General features: G+C 50.5%; 1 protein-coding gene and 1 pseudogene across 19 annotated transcripts in view; both read right to left on the reverse strand.

Moving 5' to 3' along the window:
- Ctif (cap binding complex dependent translation initiation factor) overlaps nt 1-26860 on the reverse strand; it is a 271222-nt gene that overhangs the window by 98220 nt on the left and 146142 nt on the right.
- On the reverse strand, nt 24682-26844 carry LOC102548286 (peroxisomal biogenesis factor 19-like; annotated as a pseudogene).

The following is a 26860-nucleotide window of genomic DNA, read 5'->3' on the forward strand; positions in this document are numbered from 1 at the left end:
TGGGAAACTCTGCCCAGAAATCCCAGCATGCTTTGTTCCCCTGAGCATACCTGTCACCCTGACTCCATGCCATAGATTCTCCCACACTTTTTGGCTTTCTTCTTTACCTTTACTCGGGACTCGAAAGAAATAGTTCAGAACTTAGGCAGCTGCCAGTCAGGGAAGACAATCCCCTCAGAAGTGTGACACAACATGGTGAACGCCAGAGGGTTACCTGGCCAGCATATGTTCCTATCCTGTAGAGGGTGTCGCTGGCCCTGAGCACCGTGTAGCCAGAGAGAACACCTGTCCCCAACTGTGGTCGGTTCACCCTTATTTAAACAGGCTCTACCTGGAGGTTAATCCAAGCTGTCACTGGGCTTCCCGAAACATCCTGTGAGGGCTGTGTGTGAGTGGCAGAAGGTGTCCAGCCTCTCAGCCTTGCCCAATTCCCATCTGGAGTTAATTTAGCCTAGAGTCCTGTCCCTGAACCTCCTGATGTCTACCCTGGTCACTGTCTATACCTGCCCACCTTACCCTGTCACCTACCAGCCTGTTCTGTGGTGGTCCACAGAAACGGCAGCTCTGGACCTCCTGGGTTTTTGTGAATCACAGGGGGCTACTTCAAGGCCTATACCTGGACTTAGAGACATCAGTCTACCAGGTCCAGAAGTTAGAACTAGCTATGACCAGAGACAGGAGGCAAAGGCAAAGCAGAGAGAAGGGCTCACTCAGTCTACTCTCGGGACCAAAGGCAGGCTAGCACGTAACGTGTGGAGCCCAGAGCAAAGAATTTCGGAGATCACGACAGTCACAGCATCTGGTCAACCATAGGTCCTTCTAAGCACATTGTCCTGTGCACTGTGCAGGATGAACACCCTATAGCCAGGCCTGTTCAGAAGGCTTTTAAGGGTAATAGCTGACTTGATATTTCGGGAGAGCAGAGGCACAGTAGCAGAACCAGCCAACATATGTGATGTATGCACAGCTCGCCAGGCATAGCTTCCACTTACCCTCCAGGGAGAGGCACCATTTTGTACTTCATTTTACAGTGAGGTCAGCAGGGCACAGGGAGGGAATCTTGTCCTGGCTTGCAAGTGGCCATCAGAGCTTGGCTTTCAGCTTGGTATACAGTCTTGTGTATACAGTCTTGACCACTGTGCTTTCCTGGCCCAAGTTTCAAGTTTGTTAAGGATCTCGAGGCCCAGGGCAGCTGGCAGACTGCTGCAGAGACACTAAGACCACACAATTCCAGAGGACTCCGGCCAAAATCACAGGGAGAGGGACTACGGGTCATCTTGAGACAATGTGGGGTGCAGGGAAGGGCTAGACATGCAGAAGAAAAGGCTTAGGCATCAAGGGGAGGGGCAGGAGGCTAGGGCCTGTGGGAAGGAGAGCTTGTGTGGAAAACAGGCTTCCAGCCTGGGCTCCACTGTGTCTGGGGCAAACCACAGGAGCCATGCATGGCCTTGGGTTCCAATTGCGCTGGGGACAATCTTTTGCCCATCTCATCCGCGGTGCTTGTGGCTGGAGCCTGGGGGATATGGCTGGGGCCAAGTTTCAGGGTGGCCCTTTGGTTTCATTGTTGTCCCTTGGGGAAGGAGGGTAGAACTGTGGGCTCTATCTCTGGCAGGGCAGAAGAAGCTAAAGGAAGTGGCTTTCCTGGGGCCACTCCGTGGCTGGAAAGCCTCTTCGTCATCTTGCTCTTGTTGGAAATCAGGGTTCTCAGGCACCTTACTCCTTAAGGATTTTCTAAGTAACCTGGGTGAGCCACTCAGTGCCTGAGCCCTGGTATGCCTAGCTGTGGCATGGGAATGTGGACCTCTGCTCGGTGCCGCTCAGGGTGGCTTTCCCACCTCTCTGATTCCTCTGTAGCCACACGGCTAGCCTGAACTTTCAATGAAATAAAGCCCAGGAAAGCTTTTGGGGTACAAAGGCACGTTATAAATACGCAGTATTATTTTTGTTCCAGGATAAATCAAGCATTCCAAGAATCCTTGGCCTCCAAGTTCCGAGGCGGTATGATGTCATGGGAAGAGCACGAGGCAGCCCTTGGGAGCTGTCAGGCTCCACGTGAACCTGGTGGCAAGGTTCCAGGGGAAGGCCCCCACCCTTCCCCTCGGTCCAGCCAAGCTTTGCTGTCTCCAGGCCCGGCCTGTGGCCCCTTGCTGCAGCCTGCCAGCAAGGCCTGCACATCTTTGAGCTATTTAGTTATTCTTCTTGGACTATGCAGTTATTCAAAACCCGGACTTTGGAGCCAAACTCCCTAAGTTCCGATCTTGACACTACAGCTCTTGTAACCCTGGGCAAATACCTTAACCACTCTCAGTCCTCGCCACATCTGTGGATGTAAACAAATGGAAACTGTGTTTCCAGGAGTGACTCGTGTTGCTACAGTTTATAGCCTCCCCCTCCACCCCACCCCCAACCAGGTGGGCTGGTATTCAGGAGATGCCCAACATGCCTTCCAGTCTAAGCCTTTCTCTCTGCTGTTCAGTGCACGCCCCGACCCTTGGACTATTCGATCTCCATCCCATACTCTCTGGAGGAGAAGCGCTACTGACAGAGGCATGCGGTCATCAGCACGGGGTAACCCACGGATTGGAGTGAGCGGGCTGAACTTCTCTTCATCCCTTACACCTGCGCCCTTGCACCTAGGTCTCCAGGATGCAAGGATGATACCCTATGTACATTGTGGCTTTCCGCAGTTTTAGGTGACACAGCTCAATCAAATCACAAAATGAAAAACCCCAGAGTTTACAACCCACGGGGTTTCGGTCATGTGCTATTTCCCTGTTCTATCCCACCTGGGAAAGAAATAGCCCCTGAGATGTATCCACACTGTATATGCTACCTGCCCGTTAGACACCGAGCACCTGTCTTGGTTAGTAGACTGGCTGTTGGGAGGCTGCCCTATTTAAGATCAGGAAGTTTCCTTAGTAATTATCTCAGAGCTTGAGAGCACGCACACAGGAAATACAATTACACACTGAGGAGCTCTGAGTACTTCAAGGGGACAAGGTAGATTCCCCCCCCCCCTTTTTTACTTAATAAGGCACGGAGGAAAACCTTTTGCGGTTGGTAAGAACTACAGCACACATGGACCTTCTATCTGTGAAACTGAGGAATGATTAGATCTGTGCTAGCTTCCCAGTTGGAGCGCAAACTGCAAAAGCCAGGCTTCCCTCAGCTCATTGTCAGGATCTTTTGTCATCTCACAGGCACGCAAGTGGGGAGACCACAGCACAATAAGACACACAGGGCTCCTGTTAGAATCCATTTTTACAATGGTTCTAACCTGCTAACTGCTATTAATTTCTTCGTTCTTAGTTTACAACTTAAGTTGGAGCACAGAGAAAATGCAGTGTAACTACAGTCCACTGGGGCCCTGGGGACTGTCTTTTGTGGGTAAGGGGGGAAAAGGATCCAGAATGCTGACTACCTGTGGTGGCACCCACGTGCCTGTTTAATCCACAGTGGCAGTCATGAGCTGTCCCACTGTGCCAGGAACCAAACTCAAGCCTTCTGCAAGAGCAGTGAGCCTTCCTTTCCGACCTCTGACCTGGGTTATCAGTGTCTGGCATATCTCACGTAGCTACAAGACAATATCCCTGACTTCATAATCTTAAAAAATACAGGCAGCACCGTTAGGTCATTGGAAGTCTACCAACAATAGCAGGGCTTGACATCTGGTGAGTCTGAGGATGCAGTCAGGGAAGGGAGAGGGATTGGGAAGATACCCAGAACAGGAAAAGCCTTCTAAGAGGAGAGGTGCAGAGAGATATAAAGTGTCTGCGTGCAACGGAGCGTGCAAGCGTGTGTGTGTGTGCTCGTGTGTGTGTCTGTGTGCATGTGTGTGTGCGTGCGTGTGTGTTTTTGTGTGTGTGTCTGTGTGTGTGTCTGTGTTTGTGTGTGTGCGTGTGTGTTTGTGTGTGTTTTTGTGTGTGTGTCTGTGTTTGTGTATGTGCGTGTGTGTGTTTGTGTGTGCACGTGTGTGTGTCTGTGTGCATGTGTGTGTGCCTGTGTTTGTGTGTGTGCGCGTGTGTTTGTGGTGTGTGTGTGTTTGTGTGTGTGTGTTTGTGTGTTTGTGTGTGTATTTTTGTGTGTGTGTCTGTGTGTGTGTCTGTGTTTGTATGTGTGCGTGTGTGTGTGTTTGTGGTGTGTGTGTTTGTGTTTCTATGTGTGTCTGTGTGTGTGTGTGCGTGTGTGTGTGTGTTTGTAGTGTGTGTGTTTGTGTGTGTGTTTGCGTGTGTGTATTGCAGAGATACCAGTGGTTGGTGTGGAGACGGGGAAGAGGGATAGAAGAATCACCCCAAGTTCTACAGGGAAACTGAAGCTCTGCTCTAGGTCAGGGTCCTGGGATGTGTGTACTAACCCTGTGGATGAAGAGACCACACTCAAGTTTCTCCCCCTTACTATACAGGGGCCCACCATCCTCACAAAGCACTACCTTCCAGTCCCGTCTGTTCATTAGCAAGAGACAGAGAGGGAGACCGTACAAGACATGCAAGTCTGCCTGTAACCAGGCCCAAGGCCCTCTCCTAAGTGGAGACAGAGGGCATACTCTCCAATGTGGATGGATGGGCACATTCTCAGCGAGGGAAGGAAGCTTCGCAGCTAGCTCCCCTCCGGGTTAACCCAGAGGATTTTATCTGGTAAGCAGGTTGTGACCCTGAGATCTCAAACACAATGCCTGAGAGACTGAGGCACAGGCGGGCACCTTCCAGAGGGCCAGTCTGGCACCCAGGGCCTCTGAGGACAGGCTGGTGCAGGGCTGTGCCTGGCAGCCTCAGAACACCCATGGAAAACATCCCAGGTGAAGCAAATGCCTCAGAGTTGTGGGACGTCAAGGCTCTCCAACAGGCTCAGGGGTGGTTGGGCTTCATGGGCTGAGGAGAGCCAGGAGTTCCCAGGCTTGGCTGACCACCACATTAATCCATTAGCCATCCCCAGCAGCCTCCCTCTTGGGATAGCCTCCTCCTCTCACAATTTCATTACTGACAGGCTCACTGTCGGGATAGGGCCATTTGTTCCATCCCAGGAAGGAGAGGAAATGCAAAATGGCGTTGGCTGAGGCAGCGCCTCCCTTGGGTCACATTTTTCAGTTGGGGCTGATGAATCTGTGGTGAGACATGACCCCAAAGGACCTTCATCAGGCTCACACATGGCCTCATCCTCTCTCCGGCCAGGCTACCTGGGGAAATGCTTCCCAGCAGACACTTTCTTGGGCTAGAGCCTTCTAGAGCACTAGGGACTTGTACCAGACACAAAGCTATAGCCTTCGCATGGAATACCTATTCAGCTAAGCAGCAGTGTTGAAGGGCACTCAGTTGAGTGACAGGGACTCCCATTCCTAGTGCCCAAATGCTAGGGCTGTGGCTTGGTTTTGGAGCACTTGCTTGGCACTCATGAGACCCCAGGTTTCACCCCCAGTACGACGGTCAGTAAGAAAATACCAACCAGAGATGAGTCAGGCACCCTTATGTACGCCAGTAATACCAGCACGTGAGAGGCAGGGACAGGAGGATCAGAAGGTCAGGACCAGCTCGGGCTGTCCAGTGAGAGACTTTATCTCAAACAAACAAAACAACAATGAACAACAAAAGCTCTGGTAGGATGGCTCAACGGGCTAAGAGCATTTGCTGCCCCTGCAGAGGACAGAGGTTTGGTTCCTATTACCCATATGGCCTCCGAGGGCACCAGGCACATACATGATTCACGTCTATACATGCAGGTAACACACACACACACACACACAGTCAGCTTAAGAGTATTCTTTATAGACTAGAGCCAACTAGTATATTTAGAAGGAATGATGAAGTTAGGAAATGATTTGGTAACCTTGATGTTAACAGCCGTTTCAGGCATGAAGCATCAATAGAGACCATCGGATAAAAGGCCAGACATTGGTAGTACCCAGCGACCTCCTTCCAGAATCACACAGGGAAACCCTTGACAGTGGAGAACGGGCAGCCTCCCCTTTACCCAGGAAACCACGATCAACACAGGAGCCAAGGACAGCACCGCCTTCTGATGGGATGACAGGAACGTGAACACATGACCTTAGCCTGACATCGGGGACAAGCCAGAGGAGCCAACTACGAAGAGATAGGTCCTCCTAAGCACAGTCAAGGCCATGATGCTCTGAGGCGAGAGACCTGTCCTAGGTTAACAGATGGACAGGGTGTCTGGAAGACTGTAGGACCGCAGACAGAGTTACGATGGATCACAGCGCATAATCAGTGTATGGGACTTAGAGTTCCCATACTGACCATCATGCTGTGCTCATGGAAAAGACTTTGCCTTAAAGAACCAGCCTGTGAAATATCTGGCAGAGAAAGGACATTATTTTGGCAAATCAATTCACCGATAGACCACAGATGAGTGCAGATGAAGGAGGGAAGGCGGTATCAACGGCCAGCAGTTTGAGCAAAGGTGAGATGGGATACATTTGTATGCGACTCACAAGTTTTCTGGAATTTTGTTTGTTTATTTTGTTTTCTGAGACAGGGTCTAATAAAGCCCAGGCTGGCCTCGCATTTGCTATGCGACTGGGGATGATCTAATATTTGATCATGTATCCCGGTAACTCCCAAGTGCCACCCCGCCTGAAGTCATCCACTGCAGAAACCCCAGAGGTTCATGCATGCTAGGCAAAAATCCTACTAACACCCCCAAACCCAATTTTTCCTCGATCCTGGAGCAGTTGCTATCAAGCATTCTTGGTTAAGATGAAGATGTGGAGAGAACATTCTGGAAGAAATAGCCAAGTCAGCAAAGGCTTGGCAGGAATTTTGCTTGGGTTAGTTTCTTATGTTCCAGGCAAACCAAATATAGTGAAATCAACCAATATGTGACCTTCCGTCCCCCAGACAGGTGCTCACCTCAGGATGCAGCATGGAAAAGGACTGCTGTTTCCAGACACTGCTTTCTGGGGCTCTGTGTTCCGTAGACCACAGTGACTTATTGGTATACATTGGGTACCATCTGAAGGGACCTGGGAGGACCCTTCTCACTCAACCTCTAGAGAGTGCCAGGGTTATTGATGTACATGCACAGCAATGCACTCTTCTGTAATATTCATAAATAGAGACAAAATGAAACTTTCCCCCATTTAGCCAAAGATGTATGCTCCTCCACTTATTACAAATGGGTTATGAAGTTTCAAAACAACACATCATTATCGCATGGGCAGTGCACCTCCCAGCAGATGAGTGGAATTAGCCCCACCTCGGTCCTGCAACCAACCTTTCCATATCTGTGCTCTCCAGGTCTCCCTCCCCTTAACCAAAGAGCGTAATGGGTAAAAACGAAATATTTGACTACTAATAAAATAATTTAAAACTTTTAAGTTTCAGACCACTGAGTAACCCACTGGCTGTTGGCTCTCTGGGTGGGTTGCACTATTCACTGTACTGCCCCCACAAGAGAGATGGGGAAAGACAGGGGCCATCTTGGAGGAAGCCCTCTCTGGAAGCCAGACACTGCTGGAGTGCTGTGCTGACCAGGGTAGGGGTCAGCAGGCCAGGGAATGGTTGCATTCTGGATGCTGGACAGGAAGAAGGAGGGACTTGGTCCCAGTCAGACCTCTGCTTTACTGTGTCTCATGGAGCAAGTTAGGTAGCACTGCTTGCCTTAGTTTCCCCATGTGTGGACTGCGGCGTATCAGAGCGCACGTCATGTGTTTGTAAGAGTTCCTCCAACACGTATGTGCTCTCTGGGGATTGATTAACCACAGCAGGCAGGCCTGGAAAACCTCAGCCAGGGGCATCCAGGAGCCAGCTGGCATCTGGGGATTAATGGATGGTGTCTACAACTTGGACACCATCTCATTGTGGAGCTGTGCGTCTCATCAGCCAGTTGGCTTCCTGTGGTCTCTTCAAGGCCTGCCTTCTGCCAGACCGATAGTCGAAGGTGCCGTCCGTGGGCGATTCTGTATCTACAGCATAGCTTCACCGCTCTCACTGCTGAGCCAGAGTAACAGTGATGCTTTGTCTCTTTAAGGCGAAGCTACTGCAGAGGGATTAGAAGTTAGTGCTCCTTCAAGCCAGATCAGAAGGGCAATGTGGGGCCACAGCAGGGCAGCCTGTGGTCTGTCCCTCTTTATCCATTTAACAGAGTATGAAGCCTTCCAGGTCAACTGAATACTTTCCTAGAAGCCCATCAAACAGAGACTCTGTCCTTCACAGAGCTGTCACACCACTAGAGGATAGGTTTACCTGGCACTCGGCTCAGGTGTTTGGCTTGTCCCTCAAATACCACCCCAAGCTGGCTTTGCCTAGGCTTAAGTGCCCACAGGCCCCGGTGGGCAAGGAGGCCGGGAGGAGCCAAGTCTATCCTGTAGCTGCTGAGATGTGAAAACCATTGAATACCAGAGGTATCGGAGTGTGCTCAGGGAGGAGGAAGAACCTAAGGGACAGGGGACCTCCACCTCGACAAAGGTGACAGATTGCTTCCTCTTCGTAGTTGGGAAGATCCAGGAGGGACAATTCAGACCAGTGGTTCTCACTTGATCTTAGCCAAAAGGCCCAGAAACGATAGACCACTGGTTCTCAACCGTTGTAATGCTGCAAACCTTTATTACACTTCCTCATAAATTATTTTCACTGCTTCTTTGTAACTGTAATTTTGCTGCTGTTATGAAATATAATGCATCTGTCAACCCCGAAAAGGTTGAGAACCACTGGTCTAGATGTTGGGCAGTGGGACCCCAGTTAGCTGAAAGGCCCTGAGGGAAGGCGAGGTGACTTGAGCAGGCTGGTCAAGTTCTGGTTCAAGCATTCATTTGCCTAACAAAGGCTCCTTGTGTGTTCACTGTGAACTAGCCTGCCGAAGTGGGAGATGGGAACAATCTGACAAGGGCTGTGCTGTAGACACACTGCTTGGTAGGAAGCTGTTTTTCTGTAGAAGAACAAACTCCTGTGTTTAAGCACATGAAGCTCTTTGAGGCTAGGAAGGCAAGAAGAGGGGTCAAGGGAGTTAATATGCACTGCTGGGGACCCTCTTTGGTAGGGGTGCACTTTCAGGTGGGTGGGTTAGGACAGGTCTCACTGAGGAGGTGACACTGAACAGTTACTTGAGGAAGTGGAGTAGAGCCACGGATCTAGGATGCAGAGCCGGGATGCATGTAGACGTGTTAACATGTGCAAAAGTCAAGGGGTTAGGAGCTCACTCATGCGTTCAAGATCTCCAAGAAAGGTCAGCGTGAATGGAGCACGGAGTGAGGGGGAAGAGGGTGCAAGGCCGAAGATCAGAGAAGCGATAAAAACCACACCATCCTTAAACCATTGGAAAGAGTTTGTCATTTATCCTACACGAAACGGGGAACTACTGCAAGGCTCTGGATGACATTTAAAAGGCAGGTGCAAAGAGACCAAGGTGATGACAGGAACAGACTCATAGCCAGCAGAGCTCTGGGGTAGCCTTACAGAGGACAGAAGCTGGGGGTTTGTTTTCTAGGTAAAGCTGGACAATTACTGATGACCTGGATGTGGGTGGAAAGAAGAAATGGAGCCAAGGAATCCCTAAGGCTTTGAATAAGGGTCAAACACTCCCAGAATTCCATGTGCAGCAGTTTACAATAGAATAGGTAAGTTATTTTTCTTTTTTCTTATTTACTTGCATGTATTGTCCATATTTTATTATCATAGCTGGCATTGTCTCTTAGTGACCTTTTCACGGGTGTATACTAAGAGAATCGGTGATTTTGTGGTTTCTTCCTTCTTGCAAGTAGAAGACCCTGATCTTAAGACGAGGGGAGGTGGGGTTTGTCAGACGCTGGGAGAGGTGTCAAGTGGTAATACAGGGTTGTCAAAGGCAAGTATCTGGCACTGGGTAAGGTGATCTCCATGTGCTCACATTGGTTTAACAGGGACCACATACAGAGGGCAACTCCCAACAACTCCTGGCCAAGCCACAGGGAGTGGAGCAAGGAGGCAAGGACAGCAGCTTTGTGGGTGGCTGCCTCAGGACCCATCTGACTTCTGTGCATGGTGGGGAAGCATGAGTCTGCTGGGTGACAGCCTCACAGTGCGTCGGGGGTGGGGGTGGGGGACAGAACTATGACAATGTCAACCAGCAGGAAGACAAGTGCAACTCTAGGGAAATACAGTTGCCTAAATGCCGTGGGGCACTATGCCCTGGATACCTAGTCAGATGGCAGAGGACTGAAGACTGTCTCCTGGGGCGAGGTGGCCAAGACCCCGATGCCTGGGCTACCCACAGGGCACTCCTTACATCCCTTCCTGCTTCTGGGGGGGCCCACCAGCCAATGGGGTACAGCTCTAGAAAGTTCCCGACTCAGACCCGCTTTTACTTTTTCCTCTACCATGAAAACTGTAGAAGGAGCCACCTTTCCAAATAGTTCCACTCTCTCTCCATGCCTTCCGTCGCAACCCGCACATGTAAAAGGCAAGATTCCAGGAAATAAATATGTCCCGTAGGGGAAAAAAAAATCACTGGAAGAGCAGGAGAGAGAAAACCTGAGCCACCCCAAGTGGACGCAGCATGTGCAGCTGCCCCTGAGGCGCACATCACAGTTTCCTGCCCGGAGACTGCTCCCAGGATCAGGCCACAGCTCTGGCTTCCACTCGGCGCCAAGGCAGAGAATGCCTCCAGATTCCAGCGATGTAATGGAACTGCTGATAGCCCAGAGCTTGCTGGGTACAGGATGGGCTGCCTCTGCCAGGCGGGAGAAGTAGTGGCATCCAGCCAGGCCCTTCACCTTCCCCGTCCCCACGTTCCTAACCACGGCCCCATGGGAAGTGTGGAGAGTCCCCCCACCCCCTGCACTGACCCTGTCTTGACTCAGTGTCCGTTGGAAGGCAGAAGAGGAGGTTGGACACTCCCCCCGCAGGTTGGACACTCCCCCCGCAGGTTGGACCCTCCCCCGCAGGTTGGACACTCCCCCCGCAGGTTGGACACTCCCCCCGCAGGTTGGACCCTCCCCCGCAGGTTGGACACTCCCCCCGCAGGTTGGACACTCCCCCCGCAGGTTGGACACTCCCCCGCAGGTTGGACACTCCCCCGCAGGTTGGACACTTCCCCGCAGGTTGGACACTCCCCCGCAGGTTGGACACTCCCCCCGCAGGTTGGACACTCCCCCGCAGGTTGGACACTTCCCCGCAGGTTGGACACTCCCCCGCAGGTTGGACACTCCCACCGCAGGTTGGACACTCCCCCGCAGGTTGGACACTCCCACCGCAGGTTGGACACTCCCCAGCAGAAGCGGCTGGGTAACTGCAGGTTTTCATAACACTCTGGGAAGGAACAGTGGCTGCCATGGAGAAGCCAGGGAAAATGCTTCGTGGTAACTATTCCCAGGAACTCGGCCATCCCAACCACCAGACCACCCTGGTGCGTCCTTTCCACTCCTCCACTTCCCACGACATCCGGGATCACAGGCGGCCCTGCCCGCTGCTGCTCTTCTCTCTGTAAACAGCTCTGGACTGTTCATTAGCTCTACCCTGCAGACACAGAAGGCTCACTGCAGGTTCTCAGAAGGCACCGAGCGCCCATCTTCCCACCAGACTTCAGTGCCCGGAAGCCTCGAATTCCTCTGTCCATCTATTTTGACTGGAAGGACTGCATCACCAGTGCAAGCGCTCCACAGTCTGTAGCCTAACTAGAGTTAGGGAAAGAGTGTGTGTTTGTGTGTCTGTGCATGCACGTGTGTGCGTGCCTGTAACTCAAGATCGGAAGCTCCCAGGAAGCGGCAGGAACATGGTCTGAGTGGTGTCCCCTCCCTCCGAGCTAGTGTCCATGGCGACTTGCATCTTTATCTTCTCTCCCTCCTCCCAAGGTCGCAAAGAGGCCTTTCTACCCTGCTGCCCATGCCAGGGACAAGTTCCCATGAACCTGTCGCCTGCACACCTGAGTTGGGGGCATTGAGGGGAGTGGGGCAGATTGGTGCACGGCTCTGACTCTCTGAGGTATTTTTTGGTCACGTTCACCTCCCCAACTTGCTTGCCTTCCTCAGGAAGCCTTTTCTCTCTTAAACCCAGGTCCCTGCATTGTGCTATTTATGTAACACACACACACACACACACACACACACACACTACACGCACATGTGCAATACAATACTCATGCATAGATGTGGAGACACACATACATAGAACATACATTTGCATGTACAGCACGTACCGATATATAACATGCATATAACATACTAAAACATGTATGTAACATACATGCATGCATGCATACCCATGTTTATTTACAAGCATGTATATAGGAGCACACGCATAGCTCTATTGTTATATGTGGGCTTTTCAAAAGACCTTACTTTCTGTTTTGTAACTAGACCATACGTTCTTTGAATGCTTGGCCTACATCTAAGCCCGCATGAAGTACTGTGCTTCCTTTCCTGACCACTTCCTGGGACCCTCACATACTTCCAAAGGGACTGGTGCAGGGCACCTGCCACCCTGGGGACCACGGAGGTGGGACCTATGGTCTCGTTTCCAGTGAGCCAAATGTGGGCCCCTGTTGGTGGCTCCTGTTTTGGGTTTGAGCCAGGTTCGTAGGACAGAGTACTTATGGACTCATTATCCCAAGCGGCTTTGCTGAATAGCACTACTTGGCAACATCTACCTGTCTGGGAGCTCAACTTGCTATTTACCCCCATAAGAATGACCCCAATAAATGGAGGGAGGACTCTGAGGATGGAAGGGAGGCCTCAAAGGAAGAATGGAGTGGTCACAGCTTCCTGGGGGATTATAAGGGAGTCTGCTTAGCCTAGAAGGGTCACTATTGGTGTGGCCTGAAGAGACCAGGCAAAGTAACTCTTCCCACACTGTTGCTGAATTCTGCTCTGGCCACATGAAAAGCCAGGCAGACTCATCATTTTCCTTCTCCTCAAAGGGCCACACTCCTCTATAGTAGAATGCATCATCTCTGCCCTGGGACACCAATCCCTGACTCAGGACCAACCCACTGAGATGTATTCCTGCTCTCTTGCCACACCGAGAGTTCTGGTTCCTTCCACAGCATTGGCATTCCCTGAGCTTGGGCTCCACAGTCAATGGGTTACTCAGGGAGCTGTGGCCATCAGAGACAGCCTGGTCTGTGCCAGCTACAGGGGCTGTGGTTGGATCTGAGGGCTTAATGGATAACTCCCCAGACAGGAGGGCAGGGGCTCCGTGGCTCGTGATGGGACTGTCATTCCCATGTGGGTTATCTACAATCCACTTGGCTTGATAAAGCCAGACACAGGCCTATCTTCATGCTCAGGGACACCTCCTCCATGAGATAGCTCCATTTTGGAGGGAATTACAGGGGTTGTGAATTTATTCAATTATTTATTTAATATGAGTACACCATAGCTGTCTTCAGACTCACCAGAAGGTGGCATCGGATCCCATTACACATGGTTGTGAGCCACCAATGTGGTTGCTGGGAATTGAACTCAGGACCTCTGTGGAAGAGCAGCCAGCGCTCTTAATTACTGAGACATCACTAAAGTCCCGGGACTATGACCTTTTACCCTAAACAGTGTGCACCATAAACGGAGGCTCAATCCGTAATAACCTTGGGACCCCTCAAATGATACTGCTGTCTCTTCTTCCTCTTCTGATATGGATCAGTGTCTGAGGAGATACATGTGGCCTATGCTACGGGCAGAGGAAGGAGCCTCTGAGATACCTGGTCACAACAGCCAGGCTCTCCCTACCATGCACAAGTCAGAGACCTGGGGTAGGGGCTGTGGGGCAGGTCTTCTTGCACAGCTAGGATGGATTGGGGAGCACATAGGCAGAGAGCCATACTTGTTTTAGGCTGTTTCTCTGGAAGGCATAAGGTGAAGGAGAATTCTCAGATCCAGCAGGGCTGGGGAAGGCCAGACCAGTGTCTTACCACTTTCTGACTGAGCTCTGAACTCTGGACTGAGGAGCTGATGACAGAGGCTGAAGCTGGGGAGCTTCTCCATGGTGAGTTGTGGAGGCAGCAGCACAGACACGTCAGGAAACAGTGGTCAGCCAGATTCTGAGGCAACACTTGCCTCTTGCCTGCCAACCGGTCTGTCAGTCAGTCAGTCAGTCAGTCAGTCAGTCTGTCTGTCTGTCTGTCAGTCCATCGTCTATCCATCTGTCTCCCTATAGATTCCCTCCCCTACTCTGTTCAAACCATCTTAACCACAGAGTAATGGGGCAAGGAGACTTCCTCAAGCCTTGCAAGTTCAGTTGCTTCCTCTTGGCTACCCTTAGGGACCTGAAGCTTTCAGCCTCCCATGGCCTTCTGAAGCCTCTCGGTTAAAACGTGGCCCCAGGAAATCACTTTCCGGCCAGACGGGAGGCCCAAGTCTGTCTCAAAATGTGCCTCTGGGAATGGCTCTTAGGTCAGACAACCTTATGAAGACTGCCTCAAGAAGTGGGATAGGCTTGGAAACGCTGCCTCGTGACCCCTGGTCTCCAGCTCTAGGGTGGGGCAGATGCTGAACTGAGCTGTGTCGACCTAAATCAGGGACTTGTGGGCCAAATCCAGCCATCATCTGTTATGTAAATGAGACCATTGTAGTTCTGTATCATCAAGGCTGCCTTGGCACAGCCGTGGCAGAAGAGAGCATCTGTGACAGAGGCCTGTGCCTCACAAAGAGACCTTTGTACATAGTGTGCTGGCCCCTGGCCCAGCTAAGGTGCCTGGCACAGGAGGTGTCCTGTAGACTCACCAGTAATTATTGTTGTGAATGCAGCAGGAGAGCTGGTGGTAGGGACATCGGTGTTTCTGTCCCCAACCTAACTGAAGCCACGGAAGTCCTCTTGGTTTATGTGTAGCTGAGAGAAAATATCCATCCTCACAGCCCATTACCTACCAACACCAAACCTGGCTCTTTCTGAGTTCCTGAGCTAGAGGTGTGTCTTGGGCAGTATTTACTCTCTGGGAGGGAGAGGGTTAGGGAAACCTACTTTACTGTATAGCAGCAATGCTTTGACCCTTTCACACAGTTCCTCACAGTGTTCCCCCAACCACAAAACTATTCCATTGATAATTCATAACTGCGATTTTGCTACTGTTGTGAATCGCCGTGTAAACATCCGATATTTAGGATTTCCGATATGCCGGATATATACGATTACGTGACCCCTGTCATAGGGTTGTTCAACCTCCAAAGGGGTCACAACCAATGTGTTAAAAACCAATGATGTAGAGGCAGGGGCCAGAAGGATACAGGAGGGTACAGAAGGAGGAGCCAATGGCACTGTGTGTGTCTGTGTGTATGCATGCATGTGCATGTATGTGTCTGTGTATGTGTGTGCATGTGTGTGCATGCATGTGCATGTATGTATCTGTGTATGTGTGTGCATGTGTGTGCATGTATGTGCACGTGCGTGTGAGTGTGTGTATGTGTGCATGTGTGTGTGCATGTGTGTGCATGCATGTGCATGTGTGTGAGTGTGTGTGTATGTGTGTGCATGTGTGTGCATGTGTGTGTGCATGTGTGTGTGCATGTGTGTGCATGCATGTATGTGTGTGTTTGTGCGTGTGTGCGTGTGCATGTACGCTCTCTAGACTTCAGAATGTCCCTGGTGCTTCTCCCATGCTGAAGGGTCTGCTGACCTCATCCGTGAGTAAAGAGAATGTCCCCTATACAGGACCGACTTTCCAGGGCCTCTATGGAAGGAAGTGTGTCCATTCCGAGACCTGAGACACTCAGCTCTGCAGGTCTCTAGTTAGCTGCCCAGCCTTCCTGAGTCTTACACACCCCCGCTTGTACAGTGAGGATGTAGGCACTTACTGTGCTTGCCTCCTGGATCCACTTCAGGGCGCTCTGAGAGAGACTGGGCAAGACATCATCATTGTACTGCGAATATTTTTATATTTCCCATCTACCAATGGAAGCCTTCTCTACCAGTTTCTGGCAGATTCTGGTGTTTTGGTATGCTTCCAATGAAAAGGGAAGCCTGTTGTAATTGTTGAGATTCTAGAGTTTATGTGTTGAGTGTGTGCACTTGTGTGTATGTGTGTGTGTATGTGTGTATGTATGTATCTATGTGTATGTGTGTGTATGTGTGGTATATGTATGAGTGTGTGTGGCATGTGCGTGTGTGTGCATGCCTCTCTGTGTGTGTGTGTGTGTGTGTGTGTGTGTGTGTGTATGTATGTGGTATTAGTACGTGTGTACCTGTGTTAGTGCACGTGCTCACAGCTTGGGAAGTTCCCTTTTCCTGGAACCCCTCCCCCCCACCTGGCTCCCCTGGGGGACAAGTTTGTTCTAAGGCTCCGAGGAACAAGATCTTCCTGCTCCAAGCCTTCTCCAGGGAGCAGGCACTTAAGTCATGCTCCACTGCAGATATGTAGAAGAGAGCCAGGATGGGAAGGATGGTGGGTACAGGACAGGGCACTGGCTAAGAAGGGTAGTCCTAGAAAGATTGGAAGTTGAAGGAGGTAAATACAAAAACTTCAACCCACTCCAAGCTTCTGGTGAAGCTTCACATTTAAAATGGAAGTGGGCAGGGCACGATCAGGGAATTTAAGTAGATAAGAACGTCTCTTCACTCCTGCATCTACGCAATTGATTTTAAGCATGTGTATGCACACAGGTACACACATACTTCTGCCACATACACACATACATAGGCATGCACATATGTATGCACACATGCATGCACACACAATGCATGCACACACACGTACACGCGTACACACATGTACACACACGCGTGTGTATGTACGTGTGTGTGTGTGTGTAATGTGTCAGTACTCAGAAGAACTGTTGGAATTCCTGGAGCCGGAGTTACAGGCAGTTGTGAGCCACTTGACTTGGCTGCTGGGAACTAAACTCAGAAACACGTGCTCCAAACCACTGAGTGTCTCTTCAGTCCCAACACTTTGAAACAGTCTCTTGTTTCCCAGGCTGACAAACATGTGACACTCTCCCATCACTGCTTCTTTCTCCTCAGTGTTGTGCCTTAGTGAGGGTTCCATAGCTGGGAAGAGACCCCATGACCATGGCGACTCTTTAGGGCTGGCTTACAGTTTCCGAGGTTTACCTTATTATCATCATGGTGGGAAGTATGACAGCGTGCAGGCGGACATGGTGCTGGAGGAGGCAAGACTTCCTCATCTTGATCTACAGGCAGCAGTAGGAGACTATGCCACAGTGGGCGTAGCTTGGGGCATAGGAGACCTCAAAGCCCGCCTCCACAGTGACATACTTCCAAAGGCCACACCTCCTGATAGTGTCACTCCCCATGGACCAAACATTCAGACACATGAATCTTCGTGGGCCTTCCCTATTCAAACCACCACAGTTGGGGTACAGCTCTGTATCACCATGCCTGGCTTGCTTGGTCCCTTCCTCAACTCCATAGACTAGTTCTGTGTGGCTAATACAATATGGCAGAAGGGGTGACAGGCAGGCTGTTTTCCACAGCAGAAGAGTGGCTTGTAAGAGACCAGGTATTTTCCACTTCCCCATTCCTTTATCTCCTCTCTGCCACAACTGTCTCTGTCCCTCCCTCCCTTCCTCCCTCCCTTCCTTCTGTTCCTTCCCTCTCTTCATTTCTCCTATCTTTTCCCCCTCCTTTCTCCTCTTCTCCTTCTCCCCTGAGCATGAACATCCTGTAGAGCGGCCCAATTGCAAAGAAATGAAGCCTGCAGCCTAAAGCCAGTGGGGAGCAGGCCTGCCAACATCACATCAGAGAGCTTGCGAGTAGAAGGTCTGGCTGACAGCTTGCCTGTAGTGTCACAAGAGACCTTGAGCCAAAGGAACTCAGCTTTGGTGTTCTGGATCCCTGACCCCCAGAAGCTGTGGGGTGAGAATTCTAATTCTTGGGCTAATTTATTACACAGCATGAGATGACCAATGTAGCCCTTGTGCCTAGGGATTCTGCAGCAGCGAAATCTCAAATGTGGGGATGCCTCAGGCCTGGGTAGTAGGCGGGGATGAGGGTCTCAAGGTGCATGTTTATGAAGAGCTAAGGCTCTGTGGAGAAACGTGACTTTAGGATAAACCACTGTGAGGATTCATGGGCAGTGACAGGCTTACAGAGACCACAGGAGGGGATCTTATGGGAAGCATTGGAGATGCTATGCTGAGGTCGGGGGGAAGTATTGGTATCCACAGTGGTGCGTGACCTTGCCTCAACATTTCCAGCCCGAGTGTTAAAGATGTCTGGTTCCTTCTTGCTGAGTAGCGCAAGCTGGGAGAGGAGCTAGACAAGTTAAAAGAAGGACTGTGTCACACACACACACACACACACACACACACACACACACACACACAAGGAACCAGAACATGCTAGTTCTGAAGAGTCCTAGACTTAACCAGATGGCAGATGATACTAAAATTAGGGAATGACTTCTGGGTAAAGATCAGAAGCCAGCACACTAGGGAAAGCATAGTCCAAAGACTGGAGGCTGGGACTTCGTCAAGATCTAGGGAAGATCGAAGGTGGCATGGCCCAGCACAGCTCAGCGAAACAGAGGTACCATACCTACCCTCAAAGGTCACTCTCCGATCTTCCCAACCTCCTACCAGAGCTCCAAGAAGCCAGAGGGCAATCTCTCTGCTGAAGATCACAGAGGAGAAAAATCTTTGAGTGACTTGAAGGTGAGCTTTTCCAGTGGTGTGGAAAACACCAGGCTTCATGGAAGGCCAACCTTGTTTTCGAAAGAACCATAACAGTGGGACCAGAAGTGCCAGAGACTACAGCATGAAAAGAAGACATTGGACTCCAAGTTCTACAGACAGAAAGCAACCTGAGAAAACAACTCAATTGCAAAGACATGCCGTCCTGTAGACACGGGGGCGTGACTGGGCAGTAGGACTGGGAGCCGAGCATACTCACTGATCACTGACTGCCATCACTTGAGAAATCTCCATCTTATAATACTGATCCTGGCTGGGATAGTATGAGTGGTCTCCATGTGAGACCTCCATGGCAGAGGTGGAGCCAAAGACACGTACAGCCAGCAACTCCTGACAGGGACAAACAGGACTCTACCTGAGGGAGGAACTGCCAGCATCTCCCTAGCTGAACTGCAGAAGAGCTATAGACAAATGACTTGTGTGCTCCCCCTTCTATAGACAAATGCTACCCTTCTTTTTTTTAAAAAGAATTAAGTTATTTATTTTATTTTTATGACTACACTGTCACTGTCTTCAGACACATCAAAAGAGGGCATCAGATCCCATGACAGATGGTTGAGGGCCACCCTGTGGTTGCTGGGAATTGAACTCAGAACCTCTGGAAGAGCAGACAGTGCTCCTAACCACCGAGCCATCTCTCCAGCTTATGCTTCCCCTTCTTGAATGGGTGTTTCCGGCAGGGACCCCATGTCTGTCCCAGTGACCCTGTGTCTGTCCTGAAGTTATATACTGGGTATGAGTATATGTAAGAGCACAGCTATGCTTGTCCTTTTAGACCAGAGACCCACAGATCTAGAAAGAACCAAATGCAAAGAACTACACTCAGAGAGTCTCGTGTATGCTGCAGGTGACCTCTACGGAAGGGAGCTGAACTCTGAGCTGATGACGTCACCAGCTAGTAACGGAGGGAGGGGCAGGTGGATTCTGTATGGAGGAGGGATGAGCCACTGAGGGAGGCAGGTGGACTGTAGTAGTCAGCCTTCTGGATGGCTTTCACCTCTGGACAGCCACACCCTGGGCACTTCCCTTTGTGCCACAGAGGATTTGTCTGGCCAACGGGTGATGGCAGGAGTGATAGCATGTCGTCTTTAAGACGGGTCTTAAAAGAATAGAACACTGCAGCCTCCATGCTGGCATCTGATTGCCTGTCTGTCCATCTGCTCTGTCCTTGGGTCATTCTCTGGGAGTTAACTGAGGCCAGGAGCATGCCATGAACATGTGTGTGAAGAGGCCTGCCTTGTAACCCGGAGCTATGGAGGAGATGAGGTGTGCCAATAACCTGGTAAACCAGGAAGTAGACGTCCACACCCCCAACAACTGTATCCCTGGCTGATAGCTGGACTCCAATACCAAGCAAGAGTCTCTGAGCCAGAGCATCTTGGTGGGCTACTTTGGGTTTCTGGCCCTCTGAAATTGGTCCTACATTTTGGGAATTATTTTGATATGCGGCAATAGATACCCAACATAAATATTCATTCTGACCCTTTGGTTTTCTTAAAGAAAATATTTATTTATTTATTTTATGTATATGAGTGCACTGTCACTGTCTCCAGACACACCAGGAGAGGGCATCAGATCCCATTACAGATGGTTGTGAGCCACCATGTGGTTGCTGGGAATTGAACTCGAGATCTCTGGAAGAGCAGTCAGTGCTCTTAACCACTGAGCCATCTCTCCAGCCCCTGGCCCTTTGTTTTATTTTCAGCAAACTATATAGCGATGCTGATTAGCAGGGTCCCTGAAACAGCCACAGACAGACACACACACACACACACACACACACACACACACACACACACACACACACACGGGTGGGGGGAGCAAGTGCATACCTACAAATACAGATGTAGGTACAATATGAGGACAAACACAAGGTTCTCAAGATCATGTAGCTCTTGATACTGGAAGCTGCTTTCTAGGCACTGCCTGATTTGCACTGCAAAGTCCACCTACAAAGGAGATGGGCTATTTGACAGGAGACATACCACTTCAAAGGGGCAAATCTTTGCCTTGAGGCTAGTCATCTAGCAACAGGGCTGGAACGGAGTCCAGACAGCTCAGTACCCTCATGAGACCACCTATGACTGTGGCTGGAATGTGGGCCCAGCAGAGGCTCACTCCGTGTGGCTCCCAGACAATGGAGGTACAGGCAAAATGTGTTTGCTTCAAGTTCAATGTTTTTTTCAGTATTTACAAACTGAAAATCCTCCTCTCAACCAATGTCCCCTCTCACCCCCACCCCGGTACCAGAGAACCCCCACTCATGGGATGGATGGTCTCATCGATGTGTTGCAACTCGATCAGTCTCTTAACTCTGGGTGGCCACTGAAGGTGTTAGTGAAAAGTCAAAGATCTGCCTGGGTGATCTATTAAGACCTTATTAACCAATGATACTCACTTCCCAAGACAGAGGATGTGGGCAGTGAGTGGGGGGAGGGGCGCGCACCTCAGGGAGCTGCTGCAGTAGAAGGGGATTAGTACATTCCCTTTCACATCACAAGGTGGTGGGATGACTGTCCCCAATTGCTTACAATCAGGTCACAAAGCCAAAATATACCAGGATTGGCCAGGAGGGAGGGTCTGAGATTTCCCTGATGCTTTAAGGAAGGGTCATGGGATGAGGGATTTGAAAAGGTTCTGGCCCATGTGGTTCTAACAGAGGGGACCTAATGACCTGACTCCACCCCTGCCTGAGCATTTCCAACATCAGCAACAGCAGGCAAGTATGTCACTGCCTATCCCTCTAGGGTCCCTGCCTTGCCTCTCTGTGCCCTGGCTGCAAACCAGGTTCAAAGGCATCAGGTTTCCTGCTCAGAGTCTAGAGGTTCAGCGGTCCCTTCGTCAGCACGCCGAACCACCAATGTGCTTGTGGTGACCACTCAGGCCACCAGCCCCATCTTATCTGTTTTGTTTCTAAAACCACCTCCCCCCTACCCCAGTCTTTACATGTTTTCCTTTCTGACATTCAATTATTTGTCCTCCTGATGTAATGGTGTCTTCAAGAGAGGTGAATGAGGAAGCTGGGGGCTGTTCTCTGGGACACAGCTGGTAAGGGTCCTGTAGGCTCTCAGGCTTCCTGCCCATCACTGGGTTCTCAGGCCTGGCTCACCTGGGAATAGACTGATGTCATGGTAAGCACCAGCATAGGGCAGAGCAGAGGCTGAAGAGTGAGGACAATGGATGGTCCAGCAGAGGAAGCCTGGTGTGGTGGTTTGAATATGCTTGGTCCAGGGAGTGGCACTATTAGGAGATGTGGCCTTGTTGGAGGAAGTGTGTCACTGTGGGAGTGGGCTTTAAGACCCTCCTCCTAGCTGCCTGGAAGACAGTCTTCTCCTAGTGGCTTTCAGATGAAGATGTAGAACTCTCAGCTCCTCCTGCACCATGCCTGCCTGGACGCTGCCATGTTCCTGCCTTGATGATAATGGATTGAACCTCTGAGCCTGTAAGCCAGCCCCGATTAAATGTTGTCCTTATACGAGTTGCCTTGGTCATGGTGTCTGTTCACAAAGTCCCAGCAAGGGTCCAGCCAGCACAGGAAGAGAATCAAACCAGGCCTCCTTAAGGAACTAAGAAAAGATTGGGGCCTGGTGAGTGAAGACAGGATGTGAGAAGGCAGGCAAGGAGAACCAAGGATACGCAGGGAGGAACGCAGCAGGTAGTTGGAGCAGGCCCTGGGGTTCTGGTAAGAGGCACCAAGAGGGCTTCTGAAGGCCAGAAGCTTATGAACAAGCCAGACCTAAAACTCCAGGCCTGCTCAGAGTGCAGAGTGAGCAGAGCCCAAGCAAGTTAATGAGACCCTGCCTAGTGAGAAGAGGGCTGAGGCCGTAGCTCAGTGCTGGCTAGCCCATGGGAAGCCTTAGGTTCAGTCCCTCGCACGGGAGGGAAGAAGTAATGAACTTTAGTGACTCTTCCAAAGACAGTTCATCATTAATATACTGACTACGAGGGTGTTCACACTTCCCACGGATGGCTGGAGAACCCATGTCTGACCACTCATAAGGAGGGTCTAAGGAGTCTGCCATTGGCTTGGGTTGGGCAACTCTGGTGCTGGGCCATTTTGTGTCCGTCCAAGTCTACTTGGAGAACCTGGGTAGCTTTATTTTGCTCGTTCCCTGGGGAAGAGCTCTGTAGGTGCGTAGAGTCCAGAGAGTCCGAGCAGCTACTCGTGGCGCCCTGCTGACCTTTCCCCCATCTTCTCCCATGCATACTCCATAGAGGCGTCACCTCTAGGGACTTGCTCTCCTGAGTTACTTTATTTCTGTTTGCTGGTGTCTTGCCTGATTGAGCCCCTGCATCACTTCTGGAAACCAGGCCCTCCCAAAATACTCCAAACCATAACAGAGGCTACCTTGGCATCCCTAAAACACATGCGTTGGAATAAGTGGCTAAAATTAAGTTACTGGGAAGATTCAGAAATAACTCCCAGAGCTCAGGGTAAATGCTGACCCAGTCAGGAAGGCTCCTTGGTATTTTTAAAACCTGTGCTCTGGTCACTGCGACAGAACCTTGTGGGGGGAATGCTCCGTATGCCTTGGTCTGGGCCTCCTGATTAGGGGCAGAGGGCAGCTGGAGGAAGCCTTCTCTTCAGGGACGCCCATTTTCTTGTAACTCATGTTGCCTTCTCTTGGGCTTCTTACTGGGTTGGGCCATAACCTGGAAAGAAATCTATGCTCTACTACAAGAACTTCCGACACATGTCCACTCATGGATTTACTCAGTGGAGGGAGGGCAGGGCTGGCCCAGTGCTGTGGCCGAGTAGACAGTCTGGTGGGTTTGGGTGAGGTCTTTTCATTCATCCCTTCTTCGGCATGAGGCGGAGTAGCCCCTCTCTGTGTCTGTGTGAAAAAGGAAGCCCCATCCTTACAAGACCACGGAGCCTCGAATGGCCTGCGACTACTACGAGTTAATTGGGTCTATGGACAAACGCAGCGAGGGTCTCGGGAAAGGGGTGGGGGAGTGAAGGGAAGATTCAGATCAGAGCCCTGATTAGAAGCACAGGTTCTGAAGCCAGGCCTCCCAGCTGCTTCATTTCCCTCTACGTGTTATTTTCTTCATCTGAAAAATGGAAATAAAAATAGCGTGCCCTTCCTTGGGACGTTGAGGAGAGTATATGAACTAATATTTGTTTAAGGCTCAAACATTCTCTCAATATTGCGAGCCTTGGAACTGCTCATGGAGTTGCTGAGTGGCTTCTGGCCTGGGTTGAGGGTGGGTCGGGCGCATCTCAGGATCCAGCAGAAAGACCCACAGAATGAGCAGATGAACAGCCTGCTACTCCCTCTGTACCAGTGATCTCCAGACTGGTACATCTTCATAATCTATGATCTTTACTCCCTCAGAACTGGTGAATCTATTGCCTGGTGTTCCTTTAGTGCCTGTGAATTCACAGCCTGCCACCCCTTTAGATCCAGTGGATCCACAGCCTGCCACCCCCGTAGAACCCGCAGATGTGCAGCCTGGCACCTCTGTAAATAGGACGCTCCTCTGTGGTGTCTGAACTTATAAGCCAGATGCAAGGAACATGACGGCATAGCTCAGGTTGGCTGGGTGCCAGCATACAGATCTGGACTAGATAGAGAGGCATGTCCTGCTTGTCTAGAACTTTCTGGAAAGATTTTTCCTGAGAGCCTGGGCCAGCTTCCATAATGTTCTCCGTTCTGTCTTTTTCATCCTATGGCGAATGAATAGATCAGGGGAGGACTCTGTTTTTTTTTTTTTTTTTTAAATAAATAAAAAATATATTTTTAAAACATTATTTTCCAGGTGAACCAGGACAGCTAGGTGACCTAAAAAGAATATCCATAAACTACATGGCAACCATGGTCCTTAACCCCACTGTGAAAAGGCAGCTCAATTCAAAGTTAGGTAATTTAGAAAACATGTTAACAATATATCATTAGCATCAATTATCTTGTAAAGAGTTAAGACTGAAGTACCAAGGAGATGAAGACAGTATTCTTTTGCTGAAAGTGCAACCTGAGCGGGAGGGCTGGGTCATGGCAGACCTAACATCACCACCACACACAACTCTTCTGACATCTCTCACTCTTCCCTAGCAGCCTACACAAACTGAGGAAGAGTAGAATAGACCTGGATGAAAAACAGCCCACACGCTCGTCAGAATATTTATTGGACACTGCCCCATGGGGCTTGCAGGAAAAAAAAGAATCTGGCTACACCCCTTTCCCAAGCGCCTTCCTGAACCAAGGATTCTAGGGAATCTGATGTCTTAAATAAACCAAAATCTATCTGGGTAGAATGGCCATTCATGTACCAGATCTGACACCACAAGTATGTGTTGGCCAAAGAGGCAGAGAAGGGTCTAGTGAGAATGGTCCAGGTACTAGATGAAAGGAAACAAGATTAGCCTCCATCCATCACAGCCCTAGTTAAAAAGAGCGGAATAAATAAGACTCTAAAGAGAGGAGGTAAGGATAGTCATGGGGCAAAGCAAAGTCAAGAGCGGGGGTCCCCTAAATCATGGAGTTGTAGAAAGAACCAGGGTATCAACTTGAGCTCTCAGGAGGAAAGGGGAATTAGGGCACAGCACCTAAGGACAGGAAATGCCCAAGGCTTTGCTTTCAACCTGCTAAGTGCAAAATTCCTTTCCCTTCGGAGAATTCCAAAAGAAGGCTAGCAGATACTGTGACAAGCCTCCAGCCCCACCCAGGCTACTTTCTCCTCATTCCCAGAGGCCCTGCCTAAGAGAAGAGCAGTCTTAGGACTTAGCTCTTGCTCCCAGACACAAGGGAGGGAGTAGAAACAAGGCACAAAGTCCCTGGGAATCAAGGGGAACATGAGTACCACCACATGTAACATTATTTTGGAGAGTGGGAAGAAGTAAAATGCCCCACAAGGGATGCCTTCCTTCACCTAGCAAATAATTGGTCCGTTTCTAACAGCAGACACCATAATGGAGTAGGGCTCATAGAAAAGGCCTACAACAGGTCCTCAGCTGGTATGGCACAGTCTTGAATGGGATGTAGAGAGTGTGGGGCAGCAGCTCCCACGGATGATACTCCTGCCTCAGTTCCCAGTGACTCTGTTGATTCCAGATGTTCCCCATGGCTGGGACTCAGGGAGGAAACCGTGTTGTGTTTCACATGATCAGACACTGTTCGCCATTAGCACCTGGTGGGCCCGATAGATTGAGGGCATCCAGGTCAAAGTTGAGGCCAGGAGGCATCTCCCCAGCCAGCTCTTTCGGAGGGTGGCCCAAGTCCTGTAACTGCTGCATAAGATCGAGTACCGCCTCAAAGCGAGCCCTGTGAGTAGCCTCGCTGTCTGTGGGCGTCTCTGCCTCGAACTGCTCGCAGATTTTGCCCATGACACTGTGCTGCTGCTGATACTTCTCAAACTGCTCTGGGGGAATAGACTCCTGGTGACTCTGTAGCCATTCTGGATACTTTTCGGTGATCTCCTTCAGGGATGGATACAATACATCCTTAGACAAGAGGTTCTGCATGAGGCTCTGCATGATGGGGAGAATGTTCCCTTCCCCGTCTCCTTCATCCATGCCCAGCCCTTCCATGGCTTTCGTCAGTTCTTCTTCAGACATGCCTGCGTTCTGAAGGTCAGTGGCATTTTTGGCTAGCCCACTTAATGTCTCCTTTAGGCAAGAAGTAAATTCTTGTTGAGAACTTGCATCGCTGCCCACTCTCCCAGCTGCCTCTGAGAGCTTCTGGAACTGCTCCACCAGATGGGGCTCTTCCTCAGCCAGCTCCTTCATTGCCTTCTCAAACTCTGCGGTGGCTTGGGAAGCCAGCTCACTGTCGAACAGTTCCTGGAAAAATTTCTCTTGGGAGGCAAAGAGAGCATCTTTGGCAGTGTCTCCTGGCGATCTCTTCTGGGGCCCTGAAGCATCGGGGGCCGAGATGGTAGGAGAGGGTGCTGGGGAGGGTTTGGCTTTATCAAAATCATCAAGAGCACTTTCTAAAAGCTCCTCCAATTCCCGGTCCGCTTCGACTCCAGCACCGCAACAGCCGCCATCTTGCTCGAGGACTCTGCTTTTATCGGTAGCATGAACCCTTTGAGAGCTAGAGTCACAGTCATACTTCAGAGCAGACAAACTAGGCTCCTAAAACCTAAAACAAGGGCCCTGAACCAGACTTCAGAGCCCCTTCTTCAGCATCCTTCCCCTCCACACCCAGTGGAAGGAAGGGTTCTCAGAGTTAATGATGGGAGGAAGAGGAACACATGTTTTCTGAGGGTCCAGTAATTACTTGGTCTTCCTGAGCACCTGCCCCAACATAGACTCTAATGGCCTCCCTGACCATGGGAACAAAAAGAATA

This window comes from Rattus norvegicus, chromosome 18 (assembly GCF_021556685.1).
Source record: "Rattus norvegicus strain SHRSP/BbbUtx chromosome 18, alternate assembly SHRSP_T2T, whole genome shotgun sequence".
Taxonomy (NCBI): Eukaryota; Metazoa; Chordata; class Mammalia; order Rodentia; family Muridae; genus Rattus; species Rattus norvegicus.